The sequence below is a fragment of the Mustela putorius genome, unplaced genomic scaffold, assembly GCF_011764305.1.
Source record: "Mustela putorius furo isolate JIRA1106 unplaced genomic scaffold, ASM1176430v1.1 tig00003834_pilon_pilon_pilon, whole genome shotgun sequence".
Lineage (NCBI taxonomy): Eukaryota > Metazoa > Chordata > Mammalia > Carnivora > Mustelidae > Mustela > Mustela putorius.
Window position 1 is genome coordinate 28,338,500 of NW_025421987.1, and position 26,330 is coordinate 28,364,829.

Below are 26,330 nucleotides of genomic sequence, written 5' to 3' on the forward strand. Positions count from 1 at the left end.
TTGGTCCTTTCTTTTAATTTTTGACACAGTAAAGTTCTCGTGGCAAGTCTAGTATCTTTGACTATCTTTTGCCAGAAGAGGGCATTGACTTTTGGAGGGTAGCATGCGGAAGTGGCAGATGAATGACTGAAAGAGTCTATCAAGGTGATTCAGGGAGGTGATTTGTGACCATGTGATAAAATGTACAGATGTTAATTGTTCTTCCTCTTCTCACGCACGATTGACTTGCTGTCCTACCCAGCCTGTGTGTGCCTGCCGAGAGCACGTGACACATGTTACAAATAGGAGGAATGAGAGGGTGTAGTGTGAGAACAAAGGCACTGGGAGTGGGCGAGTGACAGATCAGGGGAAGAGCAACCAACAAGCCTGGGCAGAGAAAAGAAGCAATATTCAGGCTAGAAGGACAGACAACCACAGCCTGAGAATATCAAAAAGCCCCGAAGGCAAGGCCGTGACTCGGTATGGGATTTCCCTGTCTTCCATCTTGCACATGAAGAAATCACCTCACCTCTTCTGAAGATTCTAGTGTCTAACCTGGAATTCCATTTAGGAAGGAAAAAGCCAGAATTTCTTTTTCACCCTCTAAGTGATTTGTTCATGGCACGTTTTATACTGAAGCAACTCATCGGGTTTGGCATAGATTAAAAGGGTCACATAGGGAGACAGAATTCCTAGGATCCAGCCCTGGTGCACTAAAAATTTAGGTATCTAGTGGATGAAGAGTCTGCAAAGAATACTTAATAGGAGAGAACACTGTGGGATGAGGATTGGAGATAAATCAGGAAAGGGTGGCTTCATAAAAGAGGAGAGTTTTATGGATTGAATTGTGGGCTAACAGGGAAAATAGAATGATGTGTGTGGAGAGATGTACCTACTGGATTTGCAAACATGGAGCAGCTTTATTAGCATGATATGGAAGGAAGCCAGATTAGGATGGAATTCTCATTAATTAATTCTTGATGTCTGCACAAACTTTTTTGAGTACTTAGTATGAACTGGACATTATCTTGGGTGTTGGGGATTCAGTAGTGAAAAAATAGACATGATTGTTATTTTATGATGTATTGGGGGAAAGGGGAATAGAAGATAACAGTTTACAAAGGCAGAAATGATTTTGGAAAGTTGGAGGGAGAAAAAAGAAGGAATTTCATCTGAGGCATAGTAACTGACCAAAACGGAAACATTAAGAGAGAATTTGAGACAACAAAGGACCAGATCACAAAGGGCATTATAGACTACATGGGAGGGATTAAAATCTCCACCTGCAATGGGAGGACTTTAGAGAGGTTTTTGTATGGTTTTTGATTTTGTTTTAAAGAGTATGTAGAGGTGCAGAGACCACAAATGTAGACAGCTTCTTAAGATAAGGTACTAGATAGAGTAGTAACAAACACTTATTTAGTGCTTGCCAGGAGCCTGGCATTTTAAGTATTTTTGCCTGCCACTAATTTATTATTTATAATAACTTAATGATGTAGGAGCTATTATTAACCTTGCTCTTCTTACAGATTAGGGAACTGAGGCATGGAGACACGACCCAGAATAAAAGTAAAGTGTTTTGATTTATTTGCTTGCTTGTTTTTTTTTTTTTGACAGGATAAGGGTAGAGTTTCTATTTTATTTTTTAAATCAAAATATTTATATTTAATTAATGCATTTATTGAGGTATATGTCTTTGAACATAAATTATTTTATTTTATTTTTTAAAGGTTTTATTTATTTATATAAATTATTATAAAAAAGATCTAGAGAAGGAGAGAAACCATGAAAGACTCTGGACTCTAGGAAACAAACTGAGGGTTTCAGAAGGGGAGAACGGAGTAACGGTGTGATGGGTATTAAGGAGGGCATGTGTGGTGATCAGCACTGTGTATCATATGCAACTAATCATTGAACACTACATCAAAAACTAATGATGTATTATATGTTGGCTAATTGAACTTAATAAAACAAAACAAAAAACTAAAAAAAGGCTTAGAAAGTTTAATTATACTATTATTATTATTCATTTTTTAATTGAAGTATAGATAATACACAATGTTATATTAGTTCAGGGATACTACTAAGTTATTTGACAATTCTATACGTTAGGATATGTTGTATAGTTACCATTTGTCACCATACAATGTTATTATAATATTATTGACTGTAGTCTCCATGTTGTACTTTTCATCCCTGTGTGTGGGGAGATGGCAGAGAGAGAGAACGAGACAGAGACTCTCAAGCAGACTCCACACTGAGCACAGAACCTAACAGGGGGATCTATCACAACACCCTGGGATCGTGATCTGAGCCAAAATCAAGAGTCAGACACTTAATCAACTGAGCAACCCAGGTACCCCTGTATGGTTCTGTTTCTGTTTTTTTTGTTTGTTTTATTTTTTAGATCCCACATATAGGTGAAGCCATATGATAATTTGTTTTTCTCTGTCTTATTCCAGTTGGCATAATATCCTCTGAGTTCCTCCATGTTGTCACAAATGGTAAAATATTCTTTTTTATGGCTGAGTAATATTCCATTGTATATATCTATATATCTCCATATATATATATATATATATTCCATAATATATAATTTTTTTTGGGGGAGAATCAATATTTTAACTGAGTGTTGGATATTATTATTACAGTATCCAATATTACTATAATATTATTATTACAGTATCCAACTGAGTGTTGGATACAATATTATTACTGAGTGTTGGAATCTATAAACAGGGCACAAATCCATTTATTTAGGTCTTTTTTTTTTTTTTTTTTTGGTCTCCCAGTGGTATCTTGTAGTTTTATGTGAACAGATTTCACACGTATTTTGTTAAACTTACCTCCAAGTATCTCAAGGTTTTTGATTCTATTTGTACACTGTATTGTTTTTATAACTTCAGGTTCTCATTGTCCATTGTTAGGGTACAGAAACAGGACTTTTTTTTTTTAAAGATTTTATTTATTTATTTGACAGAGAGAGAGAGCACAAGCAGGGGGAGTAGCAGGCAGAAGGAGAAGCAGGCTCCCCACTGAGCAGGGAGCCTGATGCAGGGCTTGATTCTGGGACTCTGGGATCAAGACCCGAGCTGAAGGCAGATGCTTACCCACTGAGCCACACAGGTGACCCCCTTTTTTATAGTGAAAACTGTATTTTTACTGCCTTTTATATTCAACAGTGATTACTTAAACTTAAAAAAAAAAAGCCTTTATTAACTAAAGGTTACTGAAAAGACAAACCTCTCCAGCCCACTTCATATTCTCTTTCAACCATTTGGAACAATGTTCCAAACTGTAAACCTGTTCCTTTTTATCATTGGCAGTCATGTGCTTAATGAAGAGCTTTGGATATGATATACAAGCAGTCATAATTAATCTTTCCACTGAAGTTTGGTAATCATCTTGCTCCAAGATTTGTTTTCTTCACATTTTTTCAAAACTATCTGCAGTATCTGTATATTTATCTATCTGTCATCTATCTATCTCTATCTATTATCTATGTATCTATCTATCATCTATGTGTCTATCATCTATCACAGTATATCTATATCTATATATCTATATATATCACACCTTCTTTACCCATTCATCTGTTGATAGACATGTGGGTTGCCTTCATATCTTTGCTTCTGTAAATCATGCTGAAATAAACATATGGTTGCATATATCTTTTTCAGTTAGTATTTTCATTTTCTTTGGGTAAATACACAGTAGTAGAATTACTGAGTCATAGGGTATTCTGTTTTTAATTTTTTGAGGAATGTCTATATTATTTATCACAGTGGTTGCACTAATTTACATTCCTACCACCTGGACATGAGGGTTTCCTTTTCTCCACATCCTTGTCAACACTTGTTATTTCTTGTCTTTTTGTTGTTAGCCATTGTGACAGGCATGAGGTAATATCTCATTGTGGTTTTGATTTGCATTTTCCTGGTCATTAGTGATAATTGAGCATCTCTTCATGTCTAGTGGTCATCTGTATGTCTTCTTTGGAAAAATGTCTATTCAGGTCCTCTGCTTATCTTTAAGTTGGATTTTATCTTGTTTTGTTTTGAGTTGTATGAATTCTTTATATATTTTAGATATTAACCTCTTATTATATATATCATCACAAACATCTTCCATTCATTTGTTTTGTTGATGGTTTACTTCATGTGCAAAAGTATTTTATTTTGGTGTAGTCTCAATCATTTATTTTTGCTTTTGTTTTCCTCACCTGAGGAGACATATCTATAAATATGTTGCTAAAGCTGATGTTCCAGTGGTTACTGCCTATTTTTTTTAAATGAATTTTATGATTTCCTGTCTCACATTTAGGTCTCTAATCCATTTTGAGTTTCTTTTTGTTTATGGTGTGAGAAAGTAATCCGGTTCCATTCTTTGGCATGCAGATGTCCAGTTCCCCAACCTCATTTAATTGAGGATACTTTTTCCCATTGTATATTTTTGCCTCCTTTGTCATAGATGAATTGATTATATGATTGTGGACTTATTTCTTGGCTATCTTGTTTTATTGATTTATGTGTCTACTTTTTTGGTCACATAGTATGCTGTTTTGATTAGTATAATTTTATACTATATTGAATCTGGAATTGTGATGCTACAGCTTTGTTCTTCTTTCTCAAGGTTGCTTTGGCTATTTGGGGGCTTTGTGGTTCCTTAAAAAATTTAGAATTATTTGTTCTAGTTTTCTGAAAAATACTTTGGTGTTTTTTATAGGGATTTCTTTAAATCTATAGATTGCATTGAGTAACATGGACATTTTGACAATATTAATTCTTCTAATCCACAAACATGGTCTATTGTTCCATTTTTTGGTTCATCTTCAATTTCCTTTATCAAGGTTTACAGTTTATAGAGCACAAGTCTTTCACCTCTCTGGTTAAATTTATTCTTAGGTATTTTATTCTTTTTGGCACAGTTGTAAATGGGATGGTTTTCTTAGTTTCATCTGCTAGTTCATTATTAGTGTAAAGAAATGTGACAGACTTCTGTATGTTTATCTTGTATCCTGTGACTTTACTGAATTCATTTATCAGTTTTAGTAGTTTTTTGGTGAGTTATTTAGGGTTTTCTATATAGTGTCATGTCATCTGCAAGTAGTGAAAGTTCTACTTCTTCCTTACCAACTTGGATGTTTTTATTTCTTTTTTTCTTTATTAACTATTTTTATTAACACATAATATATTGTTTGCCCGAGGGGAATCGTCGGGCTTGACTTGAATCGTCAAGCTTATACAATTCACAACACTCACCATTCACATACCCTTGCCAATGTTCATAACTCAACCACCCTCTCCATACTTCCCCTCCCTCCAGCAACCCTTACTTTGTTTTGTGAGTCTCTTATGGTTTGTCTCCCTCCTAATCCCACCTTGTTTCATTTTTTCCTTCCCTACCTACCAAAACTCCCACTCTGCCTCTCAGCTTCCTCATATCAGAGAGATCATATGATAATTGTCTTTCTCTGATCGACTTATTTTGCTCAGCATAATACCTTCTAGTTCCATCTTCATTGTCGCAAATGGCAAGATTTCATTTCTTCTGATGGCTGCATAGTATTCCATTGTATATATATATACATATGTATATATATACACCACCTCTTCTTTATCCATTCATCTGTTGGTGAACATCTAGGTTCTTTCCATAGTTTGGCTATTGTGGACATTGCTGTTATAAACGTTTGGGTGCATGTGCCCTTTCGGATGACTACATTTGTATCTTTAGGGTAAATACCCAGTAGTGCAATTGCTGGGTCAGAGGGTAGCTCTATTTTCAACTTTTTGAGGAAGCTCCATGCTATTTTCCAGAGTGGCTGCACCAGCTTGCATTCCCATCAACAGCATAGGAGGGTTCCCCTTTCTCTGCATCCTTGCCAGCATCTGTCGTTTCCTGACGTGTTAATTTTAGCCATTCTGACTGGCGTGAAGTGGTATTTCATTGTGGTTTTGATTTGTATTTCCCTGATGCCGAGTGATGTGGAGCACTTTTTCATGTGTCTGTTGGCCATCTGGATATCTTCTTCACAGAAATGTCTGTTCATGTCCTCTGCCCATTTCTTGATTGGATTATTTGTTCTTTGGCTGCCAAGTTTGATAAGTTCTTTATAGATTTTTCATACTAACCCTTTATCTGATATGTCATTTGCAAATATCTTCTCCCATTCTGTCAGTTGTCTTTTGGTTTTGTTGACTGTTTCCTTTGCTGTGCAAAAAGCTTTTGATCTTGATGAAGTCCCAATAGTTCATTTTTGCCCTTGCTTCCCTTGCCTTTGGCAATGTTTCTAGGAAGAAGTTGCTGTGGCTGAGGTCCAAGTTTGCTGCCTGTGTTCTCCTCAAGGATTTTGATGGATTCCTGTCTCACATTGAGGTCTTTCATCAATTTTGAGTTTATTGTTTTGTGTGATGTAAGGAAATGGTCTAGTTTCAATCTTGTGCATGTAGTTGTCCAATTTTCCCAACACCATTTGTTGAAGAGACTGTCTTTTTTCCATTGGACATTCTTTCCTGTTTTGTTGAAGATTAGTTGACTGTAGATATGAGGGTCTATTTCTGGGCTCCTTATTTTATTCCATTGATCTATGTGTCTGTTTTTGTGCCAGTACCATACTGTCTTGATGATGACAGCTTTGTAAAAGTGCCTGAAGTCTGGAATTGTGATGCTGCCAACTTTGGCTTTCAACATTCCTCTGGCCATTTGGGGTCTTTTCTGGTTCCATACAAATTTTAGGATTATTTTTTTCAATTTCTTTGAAAAACATTGATGATATTTTGATAGGGATTGCATTAAATGTAGATTGCTTTAGGTAGCATAGACATTTTCACAATATTTGTTCATCCAATCCATAAGCATGGAACGTTTTTCCATTTCTTTATGTCTTCCTCAATCTCTGTCCTGAGTACTTTATAGTTTTCTGAGTACAGATTCTTTGCCTCTTTGGTTATATTTATTCCTAGGTATCTTATGGTTTTGGGTGCAATTGTAAAGGGGATCAACTCCTTAATTTCTCCTTCTTCTGTCTTGTTGTTGGTGTATAGAAATGCAACTGATTTCTGTGTGTTGATTTTATATCCTGACACTTTACTGAATTCCTGTTTGAGTTCTAGCAGTTTTGGAGTGGAGTCTTTTGGGTTTTCCACATAAAGTATCATGCCATCTGCAAAGAGTGAGAGTTTGACATCTTTGCTGATTCAGATGCCTTTTATTTCTTTTCATTGTCTGATTGCTGAGGGTAGGACTTCTAGTACTATGTTGAACAGCAGTGGTGATAGTGGACAGCCCTACTGTGGTTCTGACCTTAGGGGAAAAACTCTCAGTTTTTCCCAATTGAGAATGGTATTTGTTGTGGGTTTTTCATGGATGGCTTTGATAATATTGAAGAATGTATCCTCTATCTCTACACTTTGAAGAGTTTTGACCAAGAAAGCATTTTGTCAAATGCTTTTTCAGCATCTATTGAGAGTATCATATGATTCTTCTTTTATTAATGTATTGTGTCACATTGATTGGTTTGCAGATGTTGAACCAAACTTGCAGCCCTGGAATTAATCCCACTTGGTCATGGTGAATAATCCTTTTAATGTACTGCTAGATCCTATTGGTTAGTATTTTGGCGAGAATTTTTGCACCTGTGTTCTTCAAGGATATTGGTCTGAAATTCTCTTTTTTTGATGGGGTCTTTATCTAGTTTTGGGATCAAGATAATGCTGGCCTCATAAAATGAGTTTGGCAATTTTCCTTCTATTTCTGTCTTTTGGAACAGTTTCAGGAGACTAGGTATTAATTCTTCTTTAAATGTTTGGTAGAATTCCCCTGAAAGCCATCTTCTTCAATCTCCCTACTGGTTATGGGTCTGTTCATGTTTTCTATTTATTCCTGGTTCAGTTGTGGTAAATTATATGTCTCTAGGAATGCATCCATTTCTTCTAGATTTTCAAATTTGCTGACATATATTTGCTCATAATATATTCTTATAATTGTATTTCTTTGGTGTTGGTTGTGATCTCTCCCTTTTCATTCATGATTTTATTTATTTGGGTCATTTCTCTTTTCTTTTTGATAAGTCTGGCCAGGGGTTTATCAACCTTATTAATTCTTTCAAAGAATCAGCTCCTAGTTTCATTGATTTGTTCTACTGTTTTGTTGTTGTTGTTGTTTGCTTTTATTTCATTGATTTCTGCTCTGATCTTACTATTTCTCTTCTCCAGCTGGGTTTAGGCTTTCTTTTCTGTTCTTTCTCAAGCTCTTTTAGGTGTAGGGTTAGGTTGTGTACTTGAGACCTTTCCTGTTTCTTGAGAAAGGCTTGCATCACTATATACTTTCCTCTCAGGACTGCCTTTGCTGTGTCCCACAGGTTTTGAACAGTTGTTTTTTCATTATCATTTGTTTCCATCAATTTTCTAAATTCTTCTTTAATTTCCTGGTTGATCCATTCATTCTTTAGTATGATGCTCTTTAACCTCCATGTGTTTGAGTTCTTTCCAACTTTCCTCTTGTGATTGAGTTCTAGCTTTGGAGCACTGTGGTCTGAAAATATGCAGGGAGTGATCTCAATCTTTTGGTACCAGTTGAGATCTGATTTGTAATCCAGGATGTGATATATTCTGGAGAATGTTACATGTGCGCTGGAGAAGAATGTGTATTCTGTTGCTTTGGGATGGAATGTTCTGAATATGTCTGTGATGTCCATTTGGTCCAGTGTCATTTAAAGTCTTTATTACCTTGGTGATCTTTTGCTTGGATGATCTGTCCATTTCAGTGCAGGAGGGGAGTGTTAAAGTCCTCTACTATTATTGCATTATTGTCAATGTGTTTCTTTGATTTTGTTATTGATTGGTTTATGTAGTTGGCTGCTCCCATGTTAGGGGTGTAGGTATTTAAAATTGTTAGATCTTCTTGTTGGACGGACCCTTTGAATATGATATAGTGTCCTTCCTCATTTGTTATTATAGACTTTGGCTTAAAATCTAATTTGTCTGATATAAGGATTGCCTCTCCAGCTTTCTTCTGATGTACATTAGCATGGTAAATTGTTTTCCACCCCCTCACTTTAAATCTAGGGGTGACTTCGGGTCCAAAATTAGTTCTTGTAGACAGCATATTGATGAGTTTTGTCTTGTTTTTATCCATTGTGGTACCCTGTGCCTTTTGATTGGGTCATTTAGCCCGTTTTCATTCAGGGTAAGTATCAAAGATATGATAGTGCCATTGTATTGCCTGTAAGATGACTGTTACTGTATATTGTCTCTGTTCCTTTCTGTTCTGTTTTCTGTTCCTACTTTTAGGCTCTCCCTTTGCTTAGAGGACCCCTTTCAATTATTTCCTGTAGGGCTGGTTTGGTATTTGCAAATTCTTTTAATTTTTGTTTGTCCTGGAAGCTTTTTTTTTAAATTTTTAAATTTTTTTAAAAGATTTATTTATTTGTTTATTGGACAGAGAGATCACAAGTAGACAGAGAGGCAGGCAGAGAGAGAGAGAGAGAGAGAGAGGCAGACTCCCTGCTGAGCAGAGAGCCCGACGCAGGACTCGATCCCAGGACCCCGAGATCATGACCTGAGCGGAAGGCAGCGGCTTAACCCACTGAGCCACCCAGGCGCCCCATGTCCTGGAAGCTTTTTATTTCTCCTTCTATTTTCAGTGAAAGCCTAGCTGGATATAGTATTCTTGGCTGCATATTTTTCTCATTTAGTGCTCTGGATATTTTATGCCAGTTGTTTCTGGCTTGCCAGGTCTCTGTGGATATTTCTGCTGCCAGTCTAATATTTCTACTATTGTATGTTACAGACCTCTTGTCCCAAGTTGCTTTTAGGATTTTCTTTTTGTCACTAATGTGGAAAGCCACGCAGAAGCTTGAGATATGAGCCAAACCAGGCCCTGACTTGCACCTTCCTGACATTAAGGGGTTAAGCAACCTCAGCAATGGAAAGGTTGAGTAGTACTGAGAAAGGGTCTGTGCTATCAGTCTCATGATCTCCTACGTGGTGGCTACCCATTGGGGCTTATCAGGAACAGGACAATGCAGGCCTAAGTCTTAAATCCATGTCTGGACCTTGCTGTTCTTGCATGGGCCATAAAATGCACCTGGTGCCCTTCTTCAGTCCCTTCATCAATAGGGAACTTATCTATAAGTAAGCAACATGCTGGCAGCAGGATGTCTGCGTGTTTAACCTAAGGGAACTGGTAAACAAAAGCCTGGATAAACTGGTAAACAAGAGCCTGGAGAAACTATTTTTGGTATGTGGTTGGCAGTTAGTCTTCTGTAAGTGTTTCTGTTTTCTATATAATTGAGCACACTTCTTAATAAAGTTGGCACTGCTTGGACATCATCCACTGTGTCCCTCCTGTCCACATCTCTTTACATCTTGTCTTCATCTCACCATCCTCTTACCCTCTCGACCCTGGTCATGTTGTCGCACTGGCCACGACACACTAAGACTAGTAAGTTTTACTATTAGATGCTGTGGTGTGGACCTATTTTTATTGATTTCAAGATGGGTTCTCTGTGCCTCCTGGATTGATGCTTTTTCCCTTTGTCATATTAGGGAAATTCTCTATTATAAATTGCTCCAATATACCTTCTGCCCCCCCCTTCTCTTTCTTCTTCTTCTGGAATCCCAATTATTCTAATATTGTTTCATCTTATGGTATCAATTATCTCTCGAATTCTCCCCTCATGGTCCTGTAGTTGTTTGTCTCTCTTTTGCTCAGCTTCTTTATTCCCTGTCATTTGGTCTTCTATATCACTAATTCTCCCTTCTGTCTCATTTATTCTAGCAGTAAGAGCCTCTATTCTTGATTGTACCTTATTAATTCCCTTTTGGTTTCAGCTTGATTAGATTTTAGTTCTTTTATTTCTCCAGAAAGTAGTTTTATTTATTCAGACAGGGTTTATCTAATATCTTCCATGCCTTTTTTTGAGCCCAGCTAGCTCCTTGAGAATCTTCATTCTGAACTCTAGATCTGACATATTACCAACGTCTGTATTGATTAGGTCCCTAGCTGTTGGTACTGCCTCTTGTTCTTTTTTTTCCCCCCTGTGGTGAGTTTTTCCACCTTGTCATTTTATCCAGATAAGAATATATGAATGAGAGAATAAAATACTATAGCGGTGGCAAATACCCCAGAAATGTGTATGCTAACCAAATCAGAGGAGAACGCAAACCAGTGGGAGAATAAAGGGGTAAAAAGAAATTAAAAAAATTTTATATATATATATATATATATATATATATATATATGACTATATATATGACTGGTGAATAGAATAGAGGCACCCACTTGATTTTGGGTGTATTTTGGTTTCTTAGAAGAAACTACCTCTCAAAATTTTAAAGAAAGAAAAACTTATATATATATACAGAAATAAGGGTAAACACAATGAAGCGATAGAATATGACTGTAAAGATGAAAATTTAAAAAAATTCTAAAAAAAGAATTGATAAAATAATTTGGTTGGAGGAAGAAAGAATAAAATAAAAAGAGGAGAGAATGTGATCAGGCTGGAGACTTGAACAAAGCCCTGTGCTGGATTTAGGGTATATGTTGATCTATTAGAAGAAATTGTACCCCAAAATTTTTAGGAAAAAACCGCTATATGTATACAAAAAACAAGTTTAAATACAATGAAGGATAAAATATGACTATAAGAATGAAGGTTTAAAAAGTTTTTTTTTTTTTAAGAAAGTTGTTAAGATAAAGTAGTTAAAAAATGTTAAAAGAGGAAAGAGGAAAAGTTTAAAAAATTAGAATAAGAAAAAATGAAATTAAAAAAAAAATTAGTTAGCTTTGCAAGACTAAAGAATCATGGGGAGAAAGCCATGAATTCCATGCTTTGCTTTCCCTCCTCTGGAATTCCGCTCTTCTCCTTGATTGGTGAGCTTGGTATTGTCTTGATGTTCTTGCTGATCTTCTGGGGGGAGGGGCCTGTTGTAGTGATTCTCAGATGTCTTTGTCCAAGGTGGAATCACACCACCTTGCCAGGGGCTGGGCTAAGTAATCTGCTCACGTTCGCTCTCAGGAGCCTTTGTTCCCTCAGTGCTTTCCGTAGGGCTCTGGAGGATGGGAATGAATATGGCAGGCTCCCAATCTCCAGCCCAGAGGAGTCAAGAACTTGGGGCTCCACTCCTTAGTGTGCCGTCAGAGAAAAGGGGTCAATCACTTCCATCTTCTGGTCTCTGGCTCAGCTCTGAGCTCACCCAGCCTGTGACAGAGGCTGTCTCTGATGCAGAGACCTATTGGAGTCTCCAAATCCAACAGATTCCTGCCTCCAGAGTAGGAAGGTGAGTCTCCTTGATTCTACCACTTGTGGGGTCTCTGCTCAAAGAGCAGTGGCCTCACTGAGCTGCGGATCATGGCTTAAGGTAACCTCAAGCTGAGAGTTCACTCCTCAGCTCTGTCTCTGTAGTCAGCTTCCCTGCTCCAAAACATGGGAGCTCTGTCACACTCAGACACCCCCAATCTTTCAATGTCCCTGTGATCCTGAGTTCACACTGTCCCTGTGTGGGCTCCACCCCTGCTTAGTCTCTGGAGTGATATCCCTCAGTGGAGCAGACTTTAAAAGTTCTGATTTTGTGCTCACCTGCTCCATTGCTTGCTGGGAGCCAGCCCCTCCCCTGAGGCCTACCTTCCCTTCACCTTGGATTCACTTCTCCACACATCTTACCTTTCAGAAAGTGGTCAATTTTCTGTTCCTAGAATTTCTGCTCTTCTTCTCTTTGATCTCCTGTTGAGTTTGTAGGAGTTTGGAATGGTTTGATAACTATCTAGCTGAACTCCTATGGCCTGATGTCATTTCAGTCTGCTATTTCTCTGCCATCTTGCCTTTTCTCATATCCTGGATGTTTTTATTTCTTTTCCTTGTCTGATTGCTGGAGCAATCAGTGTTTTCCCACATTGAGTGTGGTGTTAGCTGTGGACTTTTCATGTAGCCCTTTGTTTTGTTGAAGTATGTTCTCTTTAAATCCATTTTAAAAAAAAATTTTATTTTTCATTTATCTATTTGACAGAGATCACAAGTAGGCAGAGAGGCAGGCAGAGAGAGAGGAAGGGAAGCAGGGTCCCCGCTGAGCAGAGAGCCCGACATGGGGCTGGATCCCAGCACCCCAGGATCATGACTTGAGCTGAAGGCAGAGGCCCCAACCCACTGAGCCACCCGGGCGCCCCCCTTAAACCCATTTTGATGAGAGTTCTTATCATAAATGGTTGTTGAATTTTATCAAATGCATTTTTTTGCATTTGGTTTTTATCCTGTTTTATTCTTTTTTGTTTAATAGAAATTCTATTTTAGTAAGAGGGAAAATAGGCATAAGTTCAGGTAGGTTTATTTTTTAACAGAGATATGAATTTTCTCCTTTAATAGTGTCAATTTTCTCAATGTTTTTCAGTTGAGGATGGAGTGGGAAGGGGCAAGGGTGGATATTTGTGTGCTGGTAAATGTTTAACAAATTTTCTATAAAAGCCTATCCTTTACAATCGGATCTATGATGCATCTGTAGTTATTTTTTTAGTATGATGTGAGGTAGTTAGCAAAATGCATTGTTTTACAAATGGAAATCCAATTAACTTAGTATTATTTATTCAAGTGATTAAACTTTCTCTATTAAACCACAGTGTTGCTTTTGTCAATCATCAGTTGATTTTATATCTGGGCCCTTTAATCTGTTTAATCGGTCAGTTGAAAACCTTTGTTTTTCATTAAGGTTTACAAACTTGGTGATGAAGGCTCAAATAAGACCTCTTGAACCTACTTTAATAAATACCAGGAATGTTACTGAGGTCAAGTGCAGATGTCTGCTATGATATATAAGATTGCCCCCAGTACCTTTGCCAAATACAGTGCGAAGTAGATAGAAACTAGTATGATGTACTGCCCAGATTCTCCTACAAGATGGGAAGTCTTATTTCTTTAGCTGCTGGAAGTACTGTCAACATTCAGCTTTTAGCTGCTAGTCCTTTTTTGGACTGCTGAAGAGAGGATATTCACCCAAAGTTACATGTCCTTGCTGAGGTAGCCCACATCAAATAACTCCTTATTGCCTTCTGGTATCTTGGAATGGAAGCTGAAGGATTCTGAAAGCACAAGTGCTATAGAATAATGGGATTTTTCTGTGTCTAGTGGTAGAAGCATTCTCCTTTTGGGAACTGAGACCTCTAAATTGCAGAGCCCTGATTTTCAATAATGAGAAGCTTCATTAACTGGAGAAAACTCTCCAGTTAATGAAGTACCACATCCTGGGGCACCCAGGTGGGTGCCCTGTCAGTTGGGTGTCTGCCTTTAACTTGGGTCATGATCCCTGAGTCCTGGGATCTAACCCTGCATTGGGCTCCCTGCTCAATGGGGAGACTGCTTCTCCCTCTCCCTCTGCTTGTGCTCAATCTCTCTCTGTCAAATAAATAAATAAAATCTTATAAAAAATAAAATACCACATTCTAATGGATGGCACTCATATTCTTGTGAGGTACTGTCACTGACCTGGCATTTTAGCTGATTTTGCTTGGGACAGTGTTATATAACAAGTAGATTGCACAGTCATATACCAATTCCTGCACCTCTTATTGTTATTGCCTTGACATGAGGTGATGTTGTAATATGGAATGATGAGACAGTGAGTCAAATGCTCTCAAAGGTAACCCCTACCTGGAATATTTGCACTATACTCTCAAAATGAATTGCTGCCTTTTCAAAGGTAGAAGGGATCTAATATAGTCAGCTTGCCACCACCTGCTTGGTTGGTTTTTGTTATTGTATAATAAACCTCCCCATAACTTAAACTAACAGTTTTTTGAAAGATTTTATTCATTTATTTGAATGAGAGAGAGAGAGAGAGAGAGAGAGAGAGAGAGAGAATGGGTGGTGGGGAGGATCAGAGGGAGAGGGAGAAGTGGAAGCAGATTCCTGGCTGAGCAGGGAGCCCAGTGTGGGGCTTGATTCCAGAACCCTGGGATCATAACCTGAGCTGAAGGCAGATGCTTAACTGACTGAGCCCCCAGGTGCCCTGAAAATAATAGTTTTTTAAAAATAATAAATACAGTAAAATAAATAAAAATAACGGTGACTTAAAATAACAGTTCTATTTTGCTAGTGACTTCTTAGTTGAGAAATTCAGGAAGGACTCAGCTGGCTAGTATGTCTCTCAACCACATGGCATCAGCTGGGGTTTCTGAGGCTAGAGGATTCACTTCTAAGGTGGTTTCTTCCTTATATGTCTGGGTCTTCATGTACTTTAACTTCTCTCTCTTTGTACATGTATTCTCATTTTTCAAGGCCTTTCTGGGTGGCTCAGTCTTCTCACAGCATGGTCATCTCAAGATGGAAGTCCACCTTCTTATTTGGCAGCAGACTCCTCTCAAAGAATAGTTCCAAGAGCATTCCAAAGGGTCCAGGTGGCAGTTGAAAGTCTTATTACAACTTAGCTTTGGAAGTCCCAGAATGTCTATATTTCTATTGGTCAATTAAGTCATTAAGGCTTAGCCTGGATTCAAAGGGAAGGAGGAATAGTTTCTACCTGTTGATAGGGGAAAGGCATGTGCACACAGGGAAAGAAGCAATGATGGCCATACTGAACACAAGCTACCACAGACAGTGTCATTGAAAGTGTGGTCTCATTGAAAGTGCAGCAACAGGTATTTGGGGCTGATCTCTGTTGTGGTGGGTAGAAGAGTTGGCAGTAGCTGTAGCTAGATAAGCTTTGGTAAGTGGGAGTCCATGCTTTTCATCCCATGCATAGCCTCCATTTCTGCTACCATGGCCATTTTGCACTTGCCCATTGCAAAGGGACCAAAGCAGAAGCTGATCAACTTGTCAAATTTGTCTACCTGTGCACCTTTTCTGTCATAGATTTTGTCTGGGGAATATTAGACTTTGAATCCATTTTCCTGTGTCCATATACATGCTCCCTATAGATTTTTTTGAGCCCCATCTTTTAATCTTCTTCCTTCCAGGACCTTGATGAGCTATGCTAAGCCATTCTCCACTGGCCACTCCTTTCTCCACCTCAAGCATATGACTATATGTACCATCAAAAGCTCTGCCTAGTGGGGATTTTCTCCCACCACTCTCTTTTAGGGTCCCCTTTCAATAGAGATGTTATTCAGTCACTGTCTACTTTGGCTTACACTCACATATTGAACCATCTCATCCATGGACGAAGCTTAGGCATTCTCACACTTTGGAAATGTGTTAGTCAGTGTTCTTTAGAGAAACAGAACCAACAGGATATGTATAGAGAGATTTATTATGAGGAATTTGATCATGCGATTATGGGATTTGACAACTGCAACATCAGCAGAACCAATGTTCATTTTGAATCAATGAATTCAAAAGCTAGCAATTGCCAAAGAAATAGGAAGAGAAGATGTTCCAGTTTGGAGAATTCTCTGATCCAGGGAAGGGTCAGTGTTTTGTTCTGTTCAAGGCCTTCAACTGATCGGATAATTTATATCAGGCAATCTACCTTTCTCAGTTTACCAATTTAAATGTTATTTTCATCCAAAAACACCCTCATAGAAACACTCAGAATAATGTTTGCCCAGTCAAGTTGATACATGTAATGAACCATCACAGTGAGCTAGTCCTAAAGTAATTGCTCTGTGGTCATATACATGAGCTGGTGCAATGGCTGTAGTTGACAGTGATATGCAGATCTAGGCTACCTACTCATGCAGCTTGCTGGAAACTTCTGGCCCTTCTCATTTCCATTATCAGATGTACCATTTGCATCTTATGATGGCTTGCTGCTGGGCCCACTGACCTTATGATTTTGTGGGTCTGATAGCTTATGATCAGCTGTTCTGTCTAGTTGTTCACTTGATGTCTCAGAAACGAGCTCTCCATCTCTACTGTGGTTCAGTAGAGAGCAGCAAGCTTATTGTTTGTAAGATAGATAATTCTCTGCTCTATGGGTTATGGCCTTGTTCTTTCACTGGTACTATCATAAACTTCACAAAGTATGTTTTACCCTTATTTAAATATCTGATAAGATAGTGCCTACATATGATTCAAGAGGCAGAACCATTTATACCAGAACCTGGGTCTGCTCTGCTGTTCTCTCCAACTTTGGGCCCCACAGGAAATGGGAGAAGTGATATCCCAGGTATGGAATAAGCTTTCTACAGAAATTGAAGAAGCCAGTAATATATTATACTTCTTGGTGGGAAGTACAAAATATAATAATCTATGCTTTACTTTGGAGGGAATGTGTAACATCCTCCTGTCCACCAAGCCTCTAATACTTTAGTTGATATAATGGGCCCCTGCATATTTATAGGATTTATCTTTCACCCTATAATGCTCTTGAGAGATGCCCAGGTAGTCCCAGCAAATGCATATGGTTGAATACCTACTGTTGTCAATCCTAAGTGAATGTGAACTGTTTCTGATTCCTTTTTCTGATGGTATTGAAAAATAATACATTTGACCATAGAGTTGAGGATCCATATCTGGGCTCTCTACTCTGTTCCACTGGTCTATATGCTTGTTTTTATGCCAGTACCATGCTGTCTTGGTGATCACAGCTTTGTAGTAAAGCTTGAAATCAGGTAACGTGATGCCCCCAGTTTTATTTTTGTTTTTCAACATTTCCTTAGCAATTCAGGGTCTCTTCTGATTCCATACAAATTTCTGGATTATTTGCTCCAGCTCTTTGAAAAGTACCGGTGGAATTTTGATCGGAATTACATTAAAAGTATAGATTGCTCTAGGCAGTATAGACATTTTAACAATGTTTATTCTTATGATCCAAGAGCATAAAATGGTCTTCCATCTTTTTGTGTCTTCTTCAATTTCTTTCATGAGTGTTCTGTAGTTCCTCGAGTACAGATCCTTTACCTCTTTGGTTAGGTTTATTCCCAGGTATCTTATGGTTCTTGGTGCTATGGTAAATGGAATTGATTCTCTAATTTCCCTTTCTGTATTTTCATTGTTAGTGTATAAGAAAGCCACTGATTTCTGTACTTTGACTTTGTATCCTGCCAAGTTACTGAATTGCTGTATGAGTTCTAGTAGTTTGAGGGTGGAGTCTTGGGTTTTCCATATAAAGAATCATGTCATCTGCGAAGAGAGAGAGTTTGACTTCTTCATTGCCAATTTGGATGGCTTTTATTTCTCTTTGTTGTCTGATTGCTGTAGCTAGGACTTCTAATACTATGTTGAACAAGAGTGGTGAGAGTGGGCATCCTTGTCATGTTCCTGATCTCAATGGGAAGGCTGCAAGCTTTTTCCCATTGAGGATGATATGGTCAAATAATCTTCAACAAAACAGGAAAAAATATAAAAAGTGGAAAAAAGACAGTCTCTTCAATAAATGGTGCCTTGGAAAACTGGACAGCTATATGTAGAAGAATGAAACTCGACCATTTTCTTACACCGTACACAAAGATAAACTCAAAATGGATAAAAGACCTCAATGTGAGACAGAAATCCATCAGAATCAGAGGAGAACATAGGCAGTAACCTCTTCGATATCAGCCACAGCAACTTCTTTCAAGATATGTCTCTAAAGGCAAAGGAAACAAAAGCGAAAATAAACGGTTGGGACTTCATCAAGATCAAAAGCTTCTGCACAGCAAAGGAAATAGTCAAAAAAAAAAAAAAGGCAACCCTCTTACACTGTTGGTGGGAATGCAAGTTGGTGAAGCCTCTTTGGAGAACAGTGTGGAGATTCCTCAAGAAATTAAAAAGAGAGCTTCCCTATAACCCTGCAATTGCACTACTGGGTATTTACCCGAAAGATACAGATGTAGTGAAAAGAAGGGCCATCTGTACCCCAATGTTTATAGCAGCAATGGCCACGGTTGCCAAACTGTGGAAAGAACCAAGATGCACTTCAACAGACGAATGGATAAGGAAGATGTGGTCCATATACACTATGGAGTTACGCCTCCGTCTGAAAGGATGAATACCCAACTTTTGTATCAACATGGATGAGTCTGGAAGAGACTTTGCTGAGTGAAATAATTCAAGCAGAGAGAGTCAATTATCATATGGTTTCACTTATTTGTGGAGCATAACAAATAGCATGGAGGACAAGGGGAATTAAGGAGGAGAAGGGAGTTGGGGGAAATTGGAAGGGGAGGTGAACCATGAGAGACTATGGACAGGACTATGTCCTGCCTCACAAATTTGAGGGGAGATGGAGAGAAGGGAATTGAGGAAAATTGGAAGGGGAGGTGAACCATGAGAGACTATGGACTCTGAAAACAATCTGAGGGTTTTGAAGGGGTGGGGGGTGGAAGGTTGGGGGAACCAGGTGGTGGGTATTAGAGAGGGCATGGATTGCATGGAGCACTGGGTGTGGTGCAAAAACAAGGAATACTGTTATGCTGAAAATTAAAAAAAAAAAGAAAGAAAAGAAAAGAGAAGAAAAGAAAAATAATACATTTGCTAGATTAATTGTCCCAATAATATCTATGGGATATTTCTTAATTTTGCTACTTATTATAAATGTCACTTCATACATGTCTGAATCTGATGGGAATCTCTGGTTTACAGACCTATTTGCTTATATTTGGATCAGGGCCACACATTTTTTATGCTTTGATACTTGGTAAGGAATGTTGCCCCACCGCATTTATATATGTATATATCTTAAATTTTTTGAAAATTTACCTTTCCAAAAACATTTTGAGGTTAATTTGTGATGTTCCATAGAAGAAAGCCATAGTGGAATTTTTGTTGGGATTCAACTAAATTTATAGATACTGCTGTTGAACTCATGACAGAGAATATGAATGCAAAAATGTGAAAATGATTAGAGGATGTTTGAGTCATAGATGCACTGGTAATTTTTGATAGAAACAAACAGGTAAAACCTCGTGTTTAAATAAATATCCTGAAATTCAGCAGCCAGATTTTTTTCTTCTGATGGGAAGTTTTCCTTGAGCCACAGAGTAAATTTCCATAAGTTCTGCTTTGGATCTTTCTGAATGTACTGTTTCTGAGTATTTATTTTTATATATTGTAATTTATTTTAATGGCCCAGAGAGATGCAGTAGGAGATCAAGGAACAAAATGTAGTGGACATTGTTATGAGTTGCTTAAATTCCTCTTTAGAAGCAAATTCTTATTAACTTCTGGAAGTGCTGTCAGAAAACAGCCCCCAGCTATCAGCCCACTCTGTGGGAAATGTCTCTGCTGATGGCTCACCTCTTCTTCCTCCCCAGGGAAGCTCACACTCAAATGTGAAGGCCTGGGAATGTAAATGTCCTCTTACCCCAGCGTGGGACAGTCTTGGCTTGAGACTTCCTCATGGTAGGCTGAGGTCTTCATGGAGACATTACTGTAGAATAAGATACACACAGAAGTAATGAGCACTGGGTATATATAAGACTGATGAATCATAGGCCTGAACTTCTGAAACCAATAATACAGCATACATTAATTGAATTTAAATAAAAAATTTTTTTTAGAAGAGTACATGGATAAGAGGATTGTCACAAAGTAGATATATCTAGTAGCTTTACCATTAACTCTAAACACATCTCATGTCCTCTCTTCAGCAATAGTTACTTCCTCTTCCTTAAAGTTAACCACTACTCTGATTTCCAAAGTCAAAAATAAAATTTGAAGTATGATTGTCATATGAAATACACAGATATTAAATGTAGAGTTCCATAAAATTTGACAAATGCATACACTTATTTAATCCACAACTCTATCAAAATAGAGAATGTTTTTGACATCCCAGGGTGATGACCATATCCCTTTTCAGTCCATCCTTATTCCCAGAAGCAACTACTAATTCTGGTTTCTATCAACATAAATTACTTTTGCATGTCTTAAAAGTTCATGTAATTAGAAGCATATAGGGTTTTTTTTTTTTTTTTTGGTGTGTGTATTTGACTTCCTTTCACTTAGCATAATGTCTTTGACTTTAATTCTTGCTATTGTATCAGTAGTTTATACCCTTTTGTGGCTGAGTGGCATGTCACTGTATGAATAGACCATAGTTTACATATTTTCCTTTTGATGGACACCTGGGCTGTTTTTAGTTTTTGGTTAAAATAAATAGAACTGTTGTGAGTCTTGTATAAGTGTTTTTGTAAATGTAAGTTTTCATATCTTTTGGTAAATACCTATGAATAGAACTGATGAGTCACAGGGAGAATGTATGTTTAGCTTTTTTAAAAGCTGACAGTCTCCCATTTTACACAGGTATCTATAATATAGGAGAGTTCTGATTGTTCTATGTCCTTGCTAATGTTTGGATTTGTCAGTCTTTTTAATTTTATCCATTCTAGTGGGAGTGTAGTGGTAATCACAGTGGTTTTCTTTCTGCATTTTTCAAAAATTTAGAGAATAGTTGACATACAATATTAAATTAGTTTTAGATAGACAACATAGTGATTCAAAAAAATTCTATACATTATGAAATGCTTGCCAAGGTAGTTACCCTCTGTTACCACAGAATTTCATTGCAATATTGCTAACTATATTTCCTATGCTGTACTTTTTCATCCCTGTGACTTATTTATTTTATAACTGGAAGTTTGTACCTCTTAACTTTACCTATTTCACCCAATACTCTACCTCACTGCCTCTGAAAACAACCATTCTGTTCTCTGTTTATGACTCTGTTTCTCTCTTTTTGTTGTTGTTCATTTGTTTTATTTTTCAGATTTCACATATAAGTGAAATAATACAATATTTGTCTTTCTCTGTCTGGCTTATTTCACTTAGCATGGCACCTTCTATATCCATATAGGATGTCACAAATAGCAAGATCTCCTTATTTTCATGGCTGAGCTCAAAAAATATATTCTTATTTCTTTACAATAGATATACAAATATTTATCATCCTTATCCATTTATCTATTAATGGCCACCTGAGTTGCTTTCATATCTTTGCTACTGTAAATAATGCTGCAATCAACATGGGGCTGCTTATATCTGTTCCAATTACTATTTTTGTTTTCTTTGGGTAGATATATAAAAGTGGAATTATGGGTTCCATTATGGGTTATATGGTATTTATTTATTTATTTATTTATTTTTGACAGAGAGAGAGGGAGAGGGAGAGCACAAGTAGGCAGAGAGGCAAGAAGAGAGAGAGGGGGAAGCAGGCTCCCCGCCAAGCAGAGAGCCTGGTGCAGGGCTCCATTCCAGGACCCCGGGATCGTGACCTGAGCCGAAGGCAGAGGCTCTAACCCACTGAGCCAAACAGGCGCCCCTCTATTTTTAATTTTTGAGAAATTTTCATGCTGTCATACCAATTTACATTCCCACCAACAGTGCACAAGTGTTCCTATTTCTCCACATCATCACCAACACTTGTTATTTCTTGTCTCTTTGATACTAGCCATTATAACAGATGTGAAGTACTACTATCTCATTATAGTTTTAATTAGCATTTCTCCAGTGATAAGTGATGTTGAGCATCTTTTCATGTGTCTTTTGGCCATCTGTATGTCTTCTCTGGAAAAATGTTTATTCAAGTCCTTTGCCCATTTTTAAACTGGACTATTCATGTTTTTGGTTTTAAGTTGTATGAGTTATGTTTTATGTTTTGGGTATTAACCTTTTATCAGATATATAATTTGCAAATATCTTTTCTTATTCAGTTAGGTTGCCTGTTCATTTCATTGATCATCACCTTTGCTATACAAAAGATTTTTAGTTTGATGTAGTCTCAAAAGTTTATTTTTTGTTATGCTCCACAAATAAGTGAAACCATATGATAATTGACTCTCTCTGCTTGGTTTATTTCACTCAGCATAATCTCTTCCAGTCCCGTCCATGTTGCTACAAAAGTTGGGTATTCGTCCTTTCTGATGGAGGCATATTACTCCATAGTGTATATGGACCAATCTGAGGGGTTTGAAGTGGCGGGGGGGCGGTGGGAGGTTGGGGTACCAGGTGGTGGGTATTATAGAGGGCACGGATTGCATGGAGCACTGGGTGTGGTGAAAAAATAATGATACTGTTATGCTGAAAATAAATAAATGAAAAAAAAAAGAATAAATGTGTCTGAGCAGAAAAAAAAAAGTTTATTTTTGTTTCCCTGGCCTGGGAAACAGATTCAGAAAAATATTTCCAAGACTACTGCCCAAGTGAATAAATGTCTATGACTTCTTTAAGGTATTCTAGAGTTTCAGGTCTCACATTTATTTCTGGGCTCTCCATCCTGTTTTTTTTTTTTTTTTTAAGATTTTATTTATTTATTTGACAGAGATCACAAGTAGGCAGAGAAGCCGGCAGAGAGAGAGGGAAGCAGGCTCCCCGCTGAGTGGAGAGCTTGACTCAGGGCTGGATCCCAGGCCCGTGAGATCATGACCTGAGCCGAAGGCAGAGGCTTAACCCACTGAGCCACCCAGGCACCCCCTCCATCCTGTTTTATTGATCTATATGTCTATTTTTCTGCCCATACTATACTGACTTGATTATTATAGCTTTGCGGTATAGTTTGAATACTGGTATTAACTATGGTTTTTTTTTTTCCTTACTAGTTCTACTATGTTTAGTTCTAATTCTGTGAAAAATACCATTCGTATTTTTATAGGGATTGTGTTAAATCTATAGATTGCTTTGGGTTGTATGGACATTTTAACAATAGTAATTTTTTCAATCTATGACCAAGGTATATTTTTTCCATTTATTTGTGTCATTTACTTTTCTTTTCTTTTTTTAATGTTTTAAAAGATTTTATACATTTATTTGACAGAGCTAGAGAGCCCAAGCAGATGGAGCAGCAGAGGGAGAGGGAGGGCTAAGCAGGAATCCTACTGCAAGACTTGATCCCAGGATCCTAGGTTCATGACCTGAGCTGAAGGCAGATGCTTAATCATCTGAGCATCCAGGTGCCCCTATTTGTGTCATTTTCAATTTCTTTCATCAATGTCTTATAGCTTTCAAAGTACAGGTCTTTCACCTCCTTGGTTACATTTATTCCTAGGTATTTTATTCTTTTTTGGTGCAAATGCAAATGGGATCATTTTCTTAATTTCTTTTCCTCCTAGTTAGTTATTAGTGCATATAACAACAGATTTCTGTTATTGATTTTTTGTTCTGCTACTTTACTAAATTATTTGTTCTAATGATTTTTGGGTGGAGTATTTCTTTAGGGTTTTTGTATATAGTATGCCATCTGCAAATAGTGACAGTTTTACTTCTTCTTTACTGATTTTGATGACTTTTAGTTCTTTTCCTTGGCTGAATGCTGTGGCTAAGAAGTTATCGGTACTGTATTGAATAAAAGTGGTGAGAGTGGACATTCCTGTCATGTTCCCCATCTTAGAGCAAATGATTTCAGCTTTTCCCCATTGAGTGTTATCTGTGGTTTTTGTTTTGTTTTGTTTTTATATGGCATTTGCTATGTTGAAATATGTTCCCTCTAAACCCATTTTGTTGGAAGTTTTTATCATGAATAGATGTTGAATTTTGTTAAATGCTTTTTCTCCATCTACAGAGATGGGTCATACGATTTTTATCTTTTATTTTGTTAATGTGGTATACCACACTGATTGACTTACATATACTGAACTATTCTTGCATCTTTGGAATAAATCTCACTTGATCATGATGAATGAACTTTTAATGTATTTTTAAATTCAGTTTGCTAATATGCACTGAGGATTTTTACATCTATATTCATGAGGGATATTGGTCTGTAATTTTTTTATTTTGGTAGTGCCTTTGGTTTTGGTAACAAGGTAATGCAGAATGAATTTGGAAGCATTTCTTTCTTTTCTTCTTTTTGGAATAGTTTGAGAAAGATAGGTATTAACTATATATATTTTTAAGGATTTATTTATTTATTTATTTGACAGACAGAGATCACAAGTAGGCAGAGACGTAGGCAGAGAGAGAGAGGAGGAAGCAGGCTCCCTGCAGAGCAGAGACAACGACCCGAGCCGAAGTCAGAGGCTTTAAACCACTGAGCCAACCAGGTGCCCTGGTATTAACTCCTCTTTAAATATTTGGTAGAATTCACCTGTAAAGACATCTGGTCCTGGATATTTGTTTGAAGTTTTTAAATTACTAGTTCAATTTTGTTGCTAGTAATCAGCCTGTTCAGATTTTCTATTTTTTCCTGATTTAGTCCTGGAAGATTGTATGTTTTTAGGAGTTTATCCATTTCTCATAGGTTGTCAAATTAGTTGGCATATAATTTTTCATGGTAGTTCCTTATAAACACTTTATATTTCTGTAGTAACTTCTCTTTCATATCTGATTTTATTTTTTTGAGTACTTTTTCTTTTTTTCTTAATGAATCTGGTTAAATGTTTATCAATTTTGTTTACCTTTTCCAAAGAACAAACTCTTAGTTTCATTGACTTTTTTCTATTTTTTTTAAGTCTCTCATTTCGTTTATTTTCAATCTGATCTTTAGTATTTCCTTCCTCCTACTAATTTTGGGCTTTCTCTGTTCTTCTTTTTTTTTCTGTTCCTTCACATGTAAGGTTAGATTTTTATTTCGGATTTTTCTTGTTTTTTTGAGGTAGGCCTGTATCACTATAGATGCCCCTCAGACTACTTTTGCTATGTCCTAAAGATTTGAACAGTTGTGTTCCCATTTTTATTTGTTCATGTAAATTTGATTTCCTCTTTGATTTCTTCATTGACCCATTGGTAATCTAGTAGCATGGTTTTTAGCCTGAATGTTTTATTTTTTCCCATTTTTTTTTCTTGTAATTGATTTTTAGTTTCATACTGATGTGGTTGAAAAAGATGGTTGATATAATGATTTCAATATTAAATTTATTTAGACTTGTTTTGTGGTTTAATATATGATCTATTCTGGAAAATATTCCATGTGCACTGGAAAAGAATGTGTCTTCTAATGTTTTGGGGTGGAATGTTTTGTATATATATGTTAAATCCATCTGGTCTATTCTGTCATTCATAGTTGCTGTTTATTGATTTTCCATCTGGATATTCTGCCCATTTATGTGAGTGGGGAATTAAAGTCTCCACTATTATCAAATTACTGTGAATTTCTCCTTTATGTTTACTTATATTTCCTTTATTTCTTTAGGTGTTCGTAAATTGGATACATACTTAAAATTGTTACATGCTCTTGCTGGACTGATCCCTTTACATTATGTAATGTCCTTTTTTGTTTCTCATTACAGTCTTTTTTTAAGCCTTTTTTGTTTGATACAAGTATTACTACCCTGACTTCCTACCCCTCCCTCCCACTTCTATTTAGAGGGAATACCTTTGTTCATCCCTTCACTTTCAATCTGTATGTGTTTTTAGTTCTGAAGTGTCTCTTGTAGGCAGCATATACCTGGGTCATTTTTTAAAATGCATTCAGTTACCCAATGTCTTTTGATTTGAGCATTTAGTCTATTTACATTTAAAGTGATTATTGATAGGTATATACTAATTGCCATTTTATAAATTGTTT